At 44.9% G+C, this 15898-nt stretch overlaps 1 long non-coding RNA gene and 1 pseudogene across 1 annotated transcript; one reads left to right on the top strand and one right to left on the bottom strand.

The window, feature by feature from the left end:
- Positions 1 to 2066: 2066 nt before the first annotated feature.
- Positions 2067 to 2219, top strand: LOC132210286 (U2 spliceosomal RNA; annotated as a pseudogene).
- Positions 2220 to 2394: 175 nt separating this feature from the next.
- LOC132210225 (uncharacterized) lies at positions 2395 to 15503 on the bottom strand. The gene is made up of 3 exons (XR_009446456.1): positions 15328 to 15503; positions 12283 to 12437; positions 2395 to 3697 (listed from the first exon to the last, which is right to left on the bottom strand). It is a non-coding gene; the product is annotated as an uncharacterized LOC132210225 (long non-coding RNA).
- Between the last annotated feature and the right edge of the window lie 395 nt (positions 15504 to 15898).

Genomic DNA, 15898 nt, shown 5'->3' with positions numbered 1-15898 from the left:
AGGAGGCACAGAGTGATGGCAGAGTGTTATATTTCTGACTGGAGACCTGTGGTGTGTCACAAGAATCAGTCCTGGGACACTGCTTATCCATAACTTTATATAAATCATTCAGATGGAAGCACAGGAGGGATCGTTAGTAAGTTTGCACATGGCCCCAAAATTCATGTTGTTGTGGACAGTGAAGAATGTTATCTCAGAGTAAAATGGGACCTTGATCAGATGGGCCAATGAGTGGCAGATAGAGTTCAGATAAATGTGAGGTGATGCGATTTGGTAAGGCAAACTAGGGCAGGCCTTATAAGTTAATGGTCAGACTTTGTAGAGTGTCACCAAACAGAGACATTAGGGTGCAGATGCATAGTTCCTTGAAACCGGAGTCACAGTTAGACAGGGTGGTGAAGAAGGCATTTGGCATGCTTGCTTTTATTGATCAATGTATTGAGTATAGGAGTTTCGGCGTTACGATGCAGATGTACAGAACATTGCAGTATTCTAAAAGTGGCACTCAGTTATAATACCCCTGCTACAAGAAAGTTGTTAAACTGAAAGGTTTCAGAAAAAAAAAGATTTTCAAGGATGGTGCTTGGATTGAATGGTTCGAGCTACAGGGAGTGGAGGCTGAATAGGCCGGGGCTGATTCCCTGGAACGTCATAGGCTGAGGCATGATCTTACAGAGGTTTATAAAATCATGAGGGGCTTGGATGGGGTGAATTTTCAATGTATTTTCCTCAGGGAAAGGAATCCAAACCTGAGAGCATGGGTTTAAATTGAGAGGTGAAAGATTAAAAGGGGCCTGAGGGACAGTTTTACTTGTGGAGAATGCTGCATGTATGAAGGAGGTGGTACAGTCACAGCTCTTAAACAGCATCAGGATTGGGAAATGAATAGGAAGGGGACAGAGGGATAGGGGCCAAATGCTGGCAAATGGGACTAAAATAATTGAGGATATCTGGTTCGAATAGACAAGTTGCAGCAAGTAGTCTGTTTGCATCCTTTATATCTCTACAGCTCTTAATTTGCAATTCTAAATTAGCAGATTGTAATTGGAATGTATGGAGTCAAAGCCAAACCATTTGTGACTTATTCAATGTACTGGCTTAATATCCACCATCACGCTGTTCATTTCCACGAAGGGAGGGGAATGATGTTCCGGATGTTGGAGTGGTTTGGGGATCAGAGTTCATATATTCCGGGTCAGATGGATTAGTCTAAGAAATTGTGTTTATAATTGTGACCCAGTACTTCCTGAAAGGGATATTACTCGATTAGAAATAGAATTTGTTTTCTAGTATTTGATGTGATTTGGGAAGAGGCAGGCATTTATTGCTTTGCTAACAGTTCAGTTTGTTTAGTGCGCAGAATAGAACGGCACAAAATCAGACCCTTTTACAACTGCAGGCACATTGACACTGCAGGCAGTTACACATTTCAAAGAAACCGACGGGGTGAGATGGGTTTGGAGGGAGGGGGTGGTGATTCACTTTCTTTGCAATGATGAGTCACGTTTATCAAGGGAGGTAGACGCACCGTCTTCAGCGAGTGGTTCCTGCCCGCTGTGCACTGCCTGAGAGGGCACTGGAAGCAGAATCATTCGTGACCGTCAGGAAACAGAGTTGAATGATGAGAGATTTACAGGGCTTCGGGAAGGACTGGTGAAGTTACCCACACAGACAGGTGATGCAGACAGTGACAGGCTGAAGCACCTTCCTCTGTGCTGGGACATTCTTTGAGTGTGTGGTTCTGTACCGATTGTTGCTGCAATCTCACTGACCCTCTGCTCGTCACGGAGCTGGTTGATGAGGCTTGTTAGTGACGTCAGCTCTGCTCTATCTCATCTGATTGGTACATTTCCGATGATGTACATTCACTCCGAAGAGTATTATAGAAAAGGTCTTGAAAAAGTACTGGTGTAAACTGACTGTTTGTTTGCCCCAGTTAGGAAGCCCAGGAGTATGGGAACAACAGTAAAACTGTCAGCAGTGATTTACAAGCCTTCGCATACAGTAACGCTGATGGAAAATATGGAAGGGAACTAGGACCCAAGGTAATCCAGGATTAGACTGGCATTGCTTCTTGGCCTCTTAGTACACATTGATTGTAGTCTATCTGTTCTTATCAGCTTTAATGTCTGATGTGTTGGAGTTGGACCAGGGGCTTGCTCTGTCCGCTCCATGCATCATCCTGGTATTGCAGTGTTTCCAGGAATGTTGCACTCTCATTAAACCAATTTTAAAAGCAGCTGGATCAAAACTTGAAGAAGGGTGCCTCAGCCTGAGATGTTAGACTTCCTGCTCCTTCAGTGCTACTTGGCCTGCTGTGGATAAAAATCAAAAGGAAAGATTGCATTGTTTCCAATAAACAACTATCTATTAAAAATTGAAACGTGTCTGTGGAGAGCAAGAGAATCTGTAATTGTAAAGGTGTGCAGACGTATTGACCAGGCATAACTAACAAATAAAGAGCCATCGGGATCATCATAGAATTCCTACAGTGTGGAAGATGGCCATTCAGTCCATTGAGTCCACACAAACCCTCCAAAGAGCATCCCACCCAGTCTCTCACCCTACTCTGTCCCTGCATTTTGCACCCGTGACACTAGGGGCAATTTAGCATTGTCAATCTACCCAATTTGCACATTTTTTGGACTGTGGGAGGAAACTGGAGCACCTGGAGGAAACCCACGCAGGCAGGGTCTGGGTCGGACACGCTTCGTAAGCTCAGAGTGGACTTGATGGGATAAATGGTCTGCTTCCACACCGGAGGGAATCCTGTGGTCTCCAGAAACAAGCCCAAAAAACATGGTTTGGATATAGCTAGCAGCAGAATCAAAAACCAACCTAACAGTTACTCATAAATTTGCTGATAGTTAACCAGTCCTGATGAACCAGGAAATCCCTTTTCACATACCGTGCGGGTGGATAGTCTTTCGTCAGTGTGAATGTGTCGATGTGTCATGACAACGTGACTATTTCCAAGCTCTAACTTACAGATATACAACTGATATTATTATTTTATCCACAATACCAGTACCTTTAATTGAGCAGGGATCAGTAACATCAGTACAAACAGCCCAAAACCATGGTTCATTTGATAGTGAGAGAGTGACAGCAAAATCCTTCAACTGTGCTTCTTTGTGAACCACGGGTGTGTTAACAGTTTGGATGACTGAGTGAATGCCTTCCCACATTTAGAGCAGGTGAATGGTCTCTCCCCAGTGTCACTGAGCTGGTGTAAGGACATTTCAGATGAATCTTCACAGACCATGTGCATTTCTCCCCACTGTGAGTGCTGCTTTTTCCTTCAGTGTTCAAAATCCTGAGGTAATTGAGTTGTGATGAACAAAGTGAGTGTTAGATCTGGATATGTTCCTGTTTGAATTCTCCAACTGTAGACTGAGCTTTCAAACAGAAAGCAAGTGCAGTGAGCGAGGAACCAGAAGAACACACACAGATTGTGAAACTGAGAAATCCTCTGGACATTTGTGGAGCGATACTTGGGGAATATGCTGGATTATCATTAGAACAAATTCATAAATAAAGATCCTCCAGGTCAGGGATCCAGTCAGTGTTTGCACAAAACTCCCGAAAGAGAGGTGGGAGAGCCAGGGAGGAAGGACAGGCATTGTATAGATCTGTAACTCAACCCTTCGAACCCTCTGAAAGACTAAGAACAGTGCAGAAGTAAAATTGTGGAAATCTGAAATGAAAACAAAAAATGCTTAGTCAGAGTTGTACAGCACGACACAATCCCTTTGATCCCAGTTGTCCATGCTGACCAGATATCCTAAATTATTCTAATCCCATTTGCAAGCATTTGACCTATATTCCTCTCAACCCTCCCTATTCACATACAAATCCAGATGCCTCTTAAATGTCATAATTGTCCCAGCTTCCACCAGTTCCTCTAGCAGCTCATTCTACACAGGCACCACCAACTTTCCCTTTAAAAAAAAACTTTCCCTCTCAGCTTAAACTGGCCACTCACCCTATGCCCAAAATAATTTTATTCATTGCTATAAAGGACACCTCTCAGCCTTCAATGCTCCAGGGAAAATAGCCATAGCGTATTCAGCATCTCCCGACAGCTCAAAATTTCCACCTCTTGCAACATCCTTGTAAATCGTTTCTGCACCCTGCCAAGTTTAACAGCATCATTCCTATAGCAGGGAGACCAGAACCGAACAGTATTCCAAAAGCAGCATAATCAAAGCCTTGTTCAGCCTATAACATGACCTCCCAACTCCTACACTCAACGCACTGACCAGTAAATGCAAGCAGAGCAAATATCATCTTCACTACCTTCTGTACCTGCCATCCACCTTCAAGGAACTGTGCACCTGCACCCCAAGGAGTCTCTGTTCTGTAACAGTCCCCAGGGCCTTATCCTTAACAGTTTAAGCCCTGCCCTGATTTTCATTACCATAATGCAATCGCTCCCATTTATCCAAACTAAACTGATTTCTGGCACTCCTTGGCCCATCGACCCATCTGATTAAGTTCCCATTGTACTTGGAGGCAAACATCTTTGCCGTTTACTGCAACAATTTGTGTCATCTGCACACTTACTAACCATTCCTCCAATATTCATTCCACATGATTTGTATCAATGACAAAAAGCGGTCGAACCAGCACCGATCCTTGTAGCACACTGCTGTTCATAGTTCTCTAGACTGAAAAAATAGACAACCCCCCCCGCCCCCCACAACGATCCTGTCTCCTACCTTCATGTCAATTTTGTTTCAAGTAGCTAACTCTCCCTGGATTCCATTTGATCTAATCTTGCTAACCAGTCTATCATGTGGAGCTTTGGTGAATGCCTTGCTGAAGTCCACATAGACAATGTCCACTGCTTTGCCTTCTTCAATCTTCTTTGTCACTTCTTCAAAAAACTCAGTCAAGTTAGTGAGACAAGATTTCCTACTCACAAAGCCATGTTGACCATCCCTAATCAGTCTTTGCTTCTCTAAACACATGCAAATCCTGTCCCTCAGAATCCCCTCCAACAATTTACCCACCACTGACATCAGGTTCAACGGTCGATGGTCCTCTGGCTTTTCCTTAAAGAATGGCACCACGTTAGCCACACGGCCTTCTGGCACCTCAGTCGTGTCAGTGATACAAATACCTCAGCAAGGGGCCAGCAATTACTTCCCCAGCTTCTCCCAGAGTTTGTGGGTAACACCTGATCAGGTGCCAGGGACCTATCCACCTTTATGCAGTTTAAGACGTACAGCACCTAGACCACTGTAATATGGACATTTTTCACGACTCATTATTTATGTCTCCAAGCTCTCTAGCTTCCATATCCTTCTCTGCAGTAAATACTCATGTGAAATACTTATTTACTATGTCAGCCTCACGTTTTTTTTTAAATGTGTCTTTCTCCTCTCATCCTACACATATGTCCCCTTGTCTTGAAATTCCCAACCTAGGGAAAAAAAGCCCTTAATATTCACATAATCTGTGCCCTCATGATTTTAAAAGACTCTGTAAGGTCACCCCTTAATCTCCTATGCTCCAGTGAGGAAAGTCCTAGCTTTGGCAGTCTATTTTAATAATAAACCCTTCATTCCTGGCAACATCCCAGCAAATCTTTTCTGACCTGTCTCCAGTTTAATAATAACATGCTTCCTGTAACAGGGTGACCAGAACTGCACACAATACCTCACATGAAGCTTCACCATGTCCGGTACAATCTAAACATAGCATCCCAACTCCGAGACTCCAAAGGTTGAGCAATGAAGGCAAGTGTGCGAAACAACTTATTAACCACCCTGTCTACCTGTCTCCATAAACTTCAAAGAAGTATGTACCTGAATCTCAGCATTTCTCTGTTCCACAACACTATCCTGGGTGTAACCATCAATTGTGAGTGTCCTACACTTGTTCATTTTACCAAAATACAATGTCTCACATTTATTAACTTTTCAAGGCATGATCAAGAGGGCGGTGGACAAATGGCAGGGGGATTGGATCAGATTTGCAGCACCTCTAGAATGAGAGTGAAGCCTTTGACAGAGTTCCACATGGTTGACTGATGAGTAAAGTTAGATCACATGTGATTCAGGAAAAACTTGCTAATTGGGAGCAAAATTGTGCTTTCCTCTAATACAGTCCTTATGATAACAAAGTGTGAAGCTGGATGAACACAGCAGGCCAAGCAGCATCTCAGGAGCACAAAAGGTGACGTTTCGGGCCTAGACCCTTCGTCAGATCCCATTTTTATTCTTCCACTTGATGGTGGCACTTGCAATTTCCTGGGATTCAAGCTCCAGAATTTCTTGGTAAACCACTTCATCTCTGTGCTCAATGTTTTTTGTCAAAAAGTGAGGTAATCATGAATCATTTATTTTAATACCTCATTTTCTGAAATGTCTTAAAATATTGTTTGGCATCTTTCTATGTGAGGCGTCCGAGACAGTGAGGTTCAGTGCCATTGTCACAGCATGTTGACATCACAGACTGGAACAGAGACGAGCTGAGTCTGTGCAAACCAAAGATCCCCCACACACTGTGAAGGACGGGAGGGTCCCGGATAGGGGGCAGAGGAAATTTAACAGAATGGTTTGTAGGAAGAGGGTTTTTAGTTGCATGGCTTTTTTTTAACATTATTCTTTCATGTGACCTGGGTGTTGTTGGTACATATTGAGAATATCCACCTATAACAGACAGACTCTCCTTCTCAACCTCTCCCCCCTCGCCTGGGGCGTGGTAATCTTCAGGTTAAACCAGCCCTATGGTCAGGTAGGACAATGGTGACTTTACCTTTGGCAGTGATGCCACTTTGCCTCAGTGGTATAGACGGGAATGTTGAATGTGTTGGATGGGACACCACTCTGACAGAGTGCTTCATCTGGAGGATGTTCACTACTTCTAATAGTGTTGGGGCTGTACTCATGCAGGGAAGTGGAAAATGTTCCAACACAATCCAGACGAGTGCCTTATAGACAGCAAACAGACATTGAGGAATCAGTTGATGGGGAAACGGAGATTGTTCTCCATGTAACAAAGGATTTTGTGGGGACCTTTGATAAAGTGTTTCTTTTGCCAATACCACTAGGATGATAAAATGTACACAAGACTGATCATAAAAAAGATTACAGGACACACTGAAAATTTCAGGGACGATCTATTGAGAGAATGGGGTGATTTAAGAGAGAAATTTTACACGGCAAATGGGAAATGAGCAGGAACACAATACTCACACACAATGCGAATATTGAGATGTTGATGAATTGAGTAAATCTGTCAGAGTTTGGTGTTACAATTATTGAGTTCCCCACCTGAAAGTCCACTTCTATTATCCTGGAACACAGATTCATGAAATCCATCACTTTCAGTCCGGGTAGAATTTCACAACATCCCCTCATCCTGGCCGAGGATAACTGTCATTGTCCCTATTACACATTATCCCTTTTGGAGGTCAGTCGTTGATTCGGGGAGAAATCTATTTGGGTTTCTAGGCATTTCCACCTTGCGACTTCACGTCACTGACCAGAACTGCAGGTCTTTGACATATGGCAAAGAACTGCCAAGATTTAGAGAGATGCAGATGGCAGGATTCACTTCCTTTTCTTCTGTGCTGCTGCACTGCCACATCAATGAGACATTGGCCTGGAAAAGCTAACAGCTTGATGAACAAGTTGTCTGGATTCTGAACAATGGACTGCGAGCTTCTCCCAGTCATTCAAAAGAATGCCCCTTTAAAAAGATAGCAATTATGTACGTGTCGTCTTGCCCAGTGCTCCCAACAAAAAGATTATAAGAATGAGGGAGGATCTCATGAAGGGATAACAGTCAAGTTCCGTAAGGGTTACAGTTTATGGAGAGATATTGATAAATGGGTGACAAGTTGGCAAATGGAGAATAAATGTGGGAAATTATGAAGTTAATTCTTGAGGAGACGACCAAAGAACAGCGTGATTTAAAAGGTGAAAACTGTGGAAAACTGCATCACATAGGGACTCAGGAATAATTGTGCAGGAAATACAAAGCGTGCACACAGTTGCAACAGGAAATCGGGAAGGGCAAAGGGACGTTATCCCTTATATCATGATGTTTGCAGTATAAGAGTTTGGATTACATGTCTTAGGACAAATGTACAAATTGTTAAGACCACATCTAGAGGAACGTTTAAGCTTTTTTGGTCCACTTAAGCAAATATATCACTTCAGTGGAGGTATTTCAGAGAAGATAAACTAGGATGATCACCGGTTTGGAGTGATTATCTTTTAAGCTAAGACTAAACAGGTTTGGAATCTACTAACTAGATTTTAGAAGAATGAGAGATGATCCAATTAAAAATACAGGATTCTTACAGGAGTTGACAGCATAAATGATGAGGGGATATTTCCGATCATGGGAGCAGATTCTTGATAAGGCTGAGAATAGAGGGTTCTCTTTTGGAATCATCAAATTTAAGGCAACACAGACATGGGTAAGGGGTTTCAGTTACAAGTGAGGTGGAGAGAAGGAGCATTTCAGAGGTTGAAATTTCTGGCATGTGATTGAGAAGATGTATGGAAAGATGTTCACGTTGAGGGGAGATATGAGAGCATATTGAGAAGGGTACAGTTCAGCCTCAGACAGTTCCCAATGAGAGAGATGGATTCAGTACAGTAGTAAGAAAAAATAATTTGTAATAACAACTGAAGGCAATGTGTTTAACTATCACAAAGTGTTATTGGAGGAAATTTCAGCTAATCGAGTAGTGGAAGCATGATAAGCTGTTTTATAATTGAGTAACAGTGGAGCAAAGGAGAGACATGGAGGGGAGTTAGATCTGAATATTGTAGTATATGTGCAAAACCCAACACAGTGCTTGTGCAAGATCTCACCTCCTGGCAGTATGTCAGTGAGAAACAGGATGGGCCAAGGATAGATCCTTGAGGGACATCGACTACATGGATTTCAGACAGGAAAGAGGGAGATGGAGTGGGATTTTCCAATGACAGTGAGGTCAAATATTGGTTTTAAACAGAACGGGTGAGAAGGACCTAACCAGAAAAGAGAAGCAGACAGAACAAGTGGCAATATCTGAACTGGCATGGGGGAAGAGGCAAGGAGGGGGAGGAGAAATAAGAGAGAGTTAGAATGTTCGTAGTTTAGCGAGAATAGGGCAACGGATTAAGACGAACTCTGATAAGGCTTACACGAGACTGGAGAAAGATGCAAGTTTAGGACTAAAACAACGAGCAACGTGCCAGGCAATTTGGTTTGGTGGGCTCGTGGAAGAAAGGGAAGCAGCAGAGGCATCCGATCTGGATTGTCTCAATCTTAGTGAGATGGAGTTTCTATGTGTCTCCTTCACTTGTTGTTGGAGGGGAGGATGGAGGAGTCAGGATGATGGACAATGGTTTGCAAAAAAACAATGCCTGTGTTAGAGATATTCAAAACTGAATGAACAAACCTGATGAATTAACTTTTATCCAGAATACTAAAATGTACAACAGAAGTCTGGGTTTGAATCCCATCTTAGCAGATGGTGGAATTTGAATTCAATAAAAAAAACTGGAATTAAGAATCAACTGGTTGCCGAGGAACCATTGCTAATGGCAGAAAAAGAAAAAAAATTAATGTCCTTCAGGGAAAGAAATTTGCCAACCTCAACAAGCCACTCAGTTGCAAGTGACTGTAAAGTCTCAACAAAGGAATGAAGCTGGGTGGACCACTTGGCATCTACTAAGGCCCTAGGAAAGACAACTGCAGAATCAGCCCTATCGACTCCATAAACTCCTCCTTACTAATATCTCAGGGTGAGTGGCAAAATTTGGAGAGATGGCACAAAGACTAGTCAAGAAACAGCGTCATATGCATAGAATCTACCTTATAGACAAGTGACACACGCCACCATCACTGTCCTTAGTGAAGGCCTGTCCCAGGAACAGGACAGACGTGGCAGCACAGTGCTATTCTGACCACAGTAACTGACCTGGGAGTACTCGACATTGACTCTGACGCCTGGAAGTCTCATGGCTCCTGCTGAATGCCATGGACCATTCTCCCTCAGTTGATAAAATCAGCAGCAGTATTATCGCTAGATTATTTATCCAGAGACCCAGATAACATCCTGGGGACCTGGGTTCGAATCCTGCTATGGCAAACGGTGGAATTTGAATTAAATAATGATCTGGAATTAATAGTCGAATGATGACCATGAAACCATTGCTGATGATCTGGGTTCACTTATGAGGGGAAGGAAATCTGCCATCCTTACCTGGTCTGCATGACATGCAACTCCGAACCCACAGCAATGTGGTTGACTCTTAACTGCCTTCAGGGAAATTAGGGATGGGCAATAAATGCTGGTCCAGCCAGCGATTTCCACATCCGAAGAGTGAATTTTAATTAAAAAAACTACATGTTGAATAGCACTTGGAGAAACAGTGTGAGTGTGAATGACACTAAATGTACTCAATGTCTACCATCAGGAGTAGTTCAGCATCAGGATTACCAATCAAGCTGGTCAAAGCTGTCTGGCTGGGACTGCAGCAGGTACTGACGCAACCATCAGAAGGGAAAAACATAGCAGATCTCATTGTCACGAATTTCCCAGCTGCAGAAGCATCTGTCCGTGACAGGATTGATAACAGCAACCACTGCACAGTCCTGTGGAGACAAAGCCTCATCTTAAACTTGAGAATTCCCTCCATTGTGTTGAGTGGCATGAACTTGGGCTAAAAGGGACAGACTTGGAACAGATATAGGAACTCAAAACCAGATATCTATGAGGCTTTGTGGGACATCAACAGCAGCAGAACTTACTCCAGCACAATCTGTAACCTCATGGGCCAGCATATTGTGCACTCAAACATTACCATTGATCCAGCGGAACCACACTGATTAAATGGAGAGTATAGGAGGGCATGCCAAGAGCAGCACAAGGCATACCAACAAATAAGGTGCCAACCTGGTAAAACTGCCCAACAGGACTATCTGCATGCCAAATAGCATAAGCAGCAACAGTTACAGCTGAGCCACCCCATAACCAATAGATCAGATGTTAGCTCTGCAGTTCTGCCAAACCCAGTCGTGAATGGTGATGAACAATTAAACAACTCACTGGAGGAAGCATGCCAAAAATCCCCATCCTCACTGACAGAGGACCCCAACCTATCCATGCAAAAGACAAGACTGCAGCAATCTTCAGCCAGAAGTGCCAACTGGATGCTCCATCTCAACCTTCTGCAGAGGTCCGCAACATCAGAGATGTGAGTTTTCATCCAATTTGATTCATTTCAAATCATATTAATAAATGGATGAATACTGCAAAGGTTACAGGCCCTGGCAACACTCTGGCAATAGTACCAATGACTAGTGCTCTAAGCTTGCTAGCCTCCAAGCCAAACTGTTTCAGTCCTGCTACAACACTGGCATCTACTGACAATTTGGAAAACTGCCCAGGTCTGTTCAGCACAAAAACACAGCAAATCCAACCCGACCAATTTCCCCTCAAGCAGTCTACTCTCTATCATCAGTAAAGTGATGGAAGGTGTTGTCAACAGCGCTATTAAGCAGCACTTACTCAGCAGTAACCTGCTCAGTGTCATCCAGTTTGGGCCATGGCGGGCACGCAGTTCCTGATCTTATTACAGACTTGATCCACAAATTCACAAACAGCTGAATCCTGAGGTGAGGTGAGGGTAACTGCAGAGTCCTGCACCTAAACCACTTACTTCCACTTCAGTGACAATGACCTGACAACGACACCTTTGTTTCAGCTCATCTGCTGAACCTCTCATCTATTCCTGTGTTACCTCGAGACATAACTATCCAAATTCACTGTCAGTCAGCCTCCCACATTCAACGTCCCTGCAACCTCAAGAATACCTAAAATTCTGCTGCACACAAGTTCATTTGTACCAAGACCTGTTCACCCATCACTGCTGTGCTCCTTGACCCACAAAGGCTCCTATTTATAAGGAACAATTAAAAATTCCCACCCTTGATTTAATTCCTGGCTGTGATGAGCCCTATCTCCTTGCACCACACAACCTTTAATACTTCGACAACTCATTGAGTTTCAGACTCCAATAACGTATTTAATCATTGCTTCACTATTGGAGGCTGTTTCTACAGTTGCCAGGCAACATGGTCTGGAATTCCCATGATAAACCTCTTAGGTTTGCCTTCCTTCCTTAAGCTAGTCAGGAAAAACTGCAAATTTGGTTACTTTTTGTTCACCTGAACTAATATGGCCTTATGTCAGAAGTTTCTTGATAATATTTTTATCAAATTATAAAACATGATAAAAATACAAATAGTTTGTTGATTTGGACATACACCATCAGCTCTTCAGTATTGCTAGATGAATGATCTGTAACTTCTCAAATGACCGCATTGTGGGAGTATCTTCATCATATGAACTGCAGCAGGACACGAAAGTCAAACATCACCTTCTCCACAGGCAACAGGGCTTTGGCAACGATCGCTGGTATCTGTGGAAGGAGAAACAGAGCAACTGTTGCAGAAGTGCAAAATGAATGACAGAATAAAAATGCTGTAGAATTTGGTGGTCTGAAATGGAAGAAAAGTGTACTCTCTTTCTGGGAAAATATTTCCTGACTGTGAAAGACACCATTCAAAAATTAAGAGAGCAGCACATGGTGAGGGGATGGGCAGCAGTGGAAAATTTATTGACAAAAAAGGTAAAAGGAAGTAACAGTAAAATACCACAGAGATCAAATATATCCATCATTAGAGACTGAAGAGATTTGAAACCGACAAAGGTGATCGGGGAGCACAGAAGCAAGCAAGGGCAGTGCGAGCTGCTATGATCCAAAACTCTGGGGAAGAAATCCAGAAGAAACAAACATTTCTCTTGGATAAGAGATAATAGGAACTGCAGATGCTGGAGAATCCAAGATAACAAGTTGTGGAGCTGGATGATCAGAGCAGGCAAAGGAGCAGGAAAGCTGACGTTTCGTGCCTCGACCCTTCATCAGAAATTGGGGAGGGGAAAGAGGTTTCTGAACTAAATAGGGAGACAGGAGAAACTGATCAAAGATGGAGAGAGAAGATATGTGGAGAGGAGACGGACAAGTCAAAGAGGCCAGCATGGAGCAGGTAAAGGTGAGTATAGGTGGGGAGGTAGGGAGGTGATAGGTCAGTCCAGCGAGGACAGACAGGTCAGGGGGGTGGGATGAGGTTAGTAGGTAGGAAATGGGGGTGCAGCTTGAGGTGGGAGGAGGGGATAGGAGACAGGAAGAACAGGTTACGGAGGCAGGGACAACCTGGGCTAGTTTTGGTACGCAGTTGGGGGAGGGGAGATTTTGAAGCTTGTGAAATCCACATTGACACCATTGGGCTGCAGGGCTCCCAGGCAGAATACGAGCTGCTGTTCCTGTAACCCTTGGGTGGCATCATTGTGGCACTGCAGGTGGCCCAGGATGGGCATTTCGTCTGAGGAATGGGACGGGGAGTTGAAATGGTTCACGACTGGGAAGTGCAGTTGTTTATTGTGAACCGATCGGAGGTGTTCTGCAAAGCGGTCCCCAAGCCTCCGCTTGGTTTCCCCAATTTGGAGGGGGCCACAACGGGTACAGGGGATGCAGTATACTACATTGGCAGATGTGCAGTTGAACATCTGCTTGATGTAGAAAGTTTTCTTGGGGCATGGGATGGGGGTGAGGGAGGTGGTGTGGGGGCAAGTCTAGCACTTCCTGCGGTTGCAGGGAAGAGTACCAGGTGTGGTGGGGCTGGAGGGGAGCGTGGAACGGACAGGGGAGTCACGGAGAGAGTGGTCCCTCCGGAAAACAGGCACGGGTGGGGAGGGGTAAATGTCTTTGGTGTTGGGGTCGGATTAATGATGGCGGAAACGTCAGAGGATGATGCGTTGGATCCGCTGATTGGTGGGGTGGTACGTGAGGATGAGGGAGATTCTTTTTCGGTTGTTATTGCAGGGACGGTGTGCGAAGGAGGAGTTGTGGAAAAATGCAGGAGAGACGGTCAAGGGCATTCTCCATCACTGCAGAGGGGTTGCGGGAGGAAAGAGGTCGGGGCGCTGGGTTGCGGTCCTTGAAAAGGAAGGACATCAGATGTACAGGAGTGGAATCCTGGGAGCAGATGCGTCGGAGGTGAAGGAATTGGGAATAGGAGATGACATTTTTTTCAGGGCAGTGGGTGGGAGGAGGTGTATTCTAGGTAGTTGAGAGAGTCGGTGGGCTTGAAATGGACATTTGTTTCCAACTTGGGCAACCGTCCAGAAACTGAGGTCCAGGAAGGTGAGAGAGGTGTCAAGAGGGGGCCCAGGTGAACTTAAGGTTGGGGTGGTAGGTGTTGGTGAAGTGGACGAACTGTTTGAGCTCCTAGTGGGAGCACGAGGCAGCACCAATACAGTCATCCATGTACTGGAGGAAGAGGTGGGGATCAGGGCCAGTGTATGTACGGAAGAGGGATTGTTCCAACAAAGAGGCTGGCATAGCTTGGGTCTATGCAAGTACCCATGGCCACCCACTTTGTCTGTAGGAAGCGGGAGGAGTTGATAGAGAGGTTGTTGAGGGTGAGGACGAGTTCAGCTGAGCACATAAGGGGGTCAGTGGAGGGCAACTGGTCAGACCTGCAGAACAGGAAATAGCATCGGGCTTTTAGGCCATCTGTATGGGGAATGCAGGTGCTAATGTCGTATACTGCATCCGCTGTACCCGTTGTGGCGTCCTCTACATCGGGGAAACCAAGCAGAGGCTTGGGGACCACTTTACAGAACACCTACACTCAGTTTGCAATAAACAACTGCTCATCGCCACCTCCCTAACCTGTTCTTCCTCTCACCTATTCCCTCCTCTCATCTCAAGCCACACCCCCATTTCCTACCTGCTAACCACATACCACCCCTTTGACCTGTTGGTCCTCCCTAGACTGACCTATCCCCTCCCTACGTCCCCACCTACACTCACCTTTACCTGCTCCATCCCCACCTCTTTAAACTTGTCTGTCTCCTCCTTACCTGCCTCCCCTTCTCTCCCTGTTTATTTCAGTATCTCCTTCCCCTCCCCCATTTCTGAAGGGTGTAGGCCCGAAAACGCCAGCTTTCCTGCTCCTCTGATGCTGCCTGTCTTGCTGTGTTCCTCCAGCCTCACACCTTTTTCTCTCACTTTCTACCAGAAGCTGTCGCGCATGCGCCCCGCGGATCATTGCCCCCAATAAAGATGGTGACGGCCACACGGACGTATCGCCATCTGAGGCATTGATTTGTTTTCTGCAAACGTGAGTCTGGGAGTTTCAAATGTGTGTGTTTTTCGACGTGCACTAAGTGTTTCTAAAACTTCCAAACCCATACGAATACCACTTCCCTGCCGATTTGCTTTCTTTACCGTGTCCCTTTCTTACCTCAATTGCACAAATCTTGGTCTCAGCAATGGATCAAGGCCTGAAACGTCAGCTTTCCCGCTCTTCTGATGCTGCTTGACCTGTTGTTTTCATCCAGCTCTGCACCGTGTTATCTCGAATTCTCCAGCATCTGCGGTTCATATTATCCAAGCGACTCTGCACTGCTCTCGTGAATGATCACGTGGTTTTCACCGGTCCCGCCCCCTCATCATTCTGATTGGTTAGAATGGCAGCGACATCCACCGGTCATGCTCGGCACTCCTGTGCCCCTATTGGCCCCTCGCTGACATCAATCACCCCGACGCCATTGTCAGCTGGAGCATGCGCAGTGCTTCGTGTTGGCATTGTGAGAAGCTGATGATCGTCGTCACAATGTTGCATATTGAGACAAATGAGACTGAGAACTGGATGAGAAAGATTGTTACATTAGCGATCCTGGGGCTTTAATAAGTCGCGCTGAGGAAGGGGCACTGCACCCGAAACGCTAACTCTGTCTTTTTACCTTCACAGTTACTGCTAGACCTGCTGAGCTTTTCCAGTAACTTTGTTTTTGTTCCTGATTTACAACATC

This window comes from Stegostoma tigrinum, chromosome 11 (assembly GCF_030684315.1).
Source record: "Stegostoma tigrinum isolate sSteTig4 chromosome 11, sSteTig4.hap1, whole genome shotgun sequence".
NCBI classification, from domain to species: domain Eukaryota; kingdom Metazoa; phylum Chordata; class Chondrichthyes; order Orectolobiformes; family Stegostomatidae; genus Stegostoma; species Stegostoma tigrinum.
This window is presented reverse-complemented; position numbering and strand designations above follow the sequence as displayed.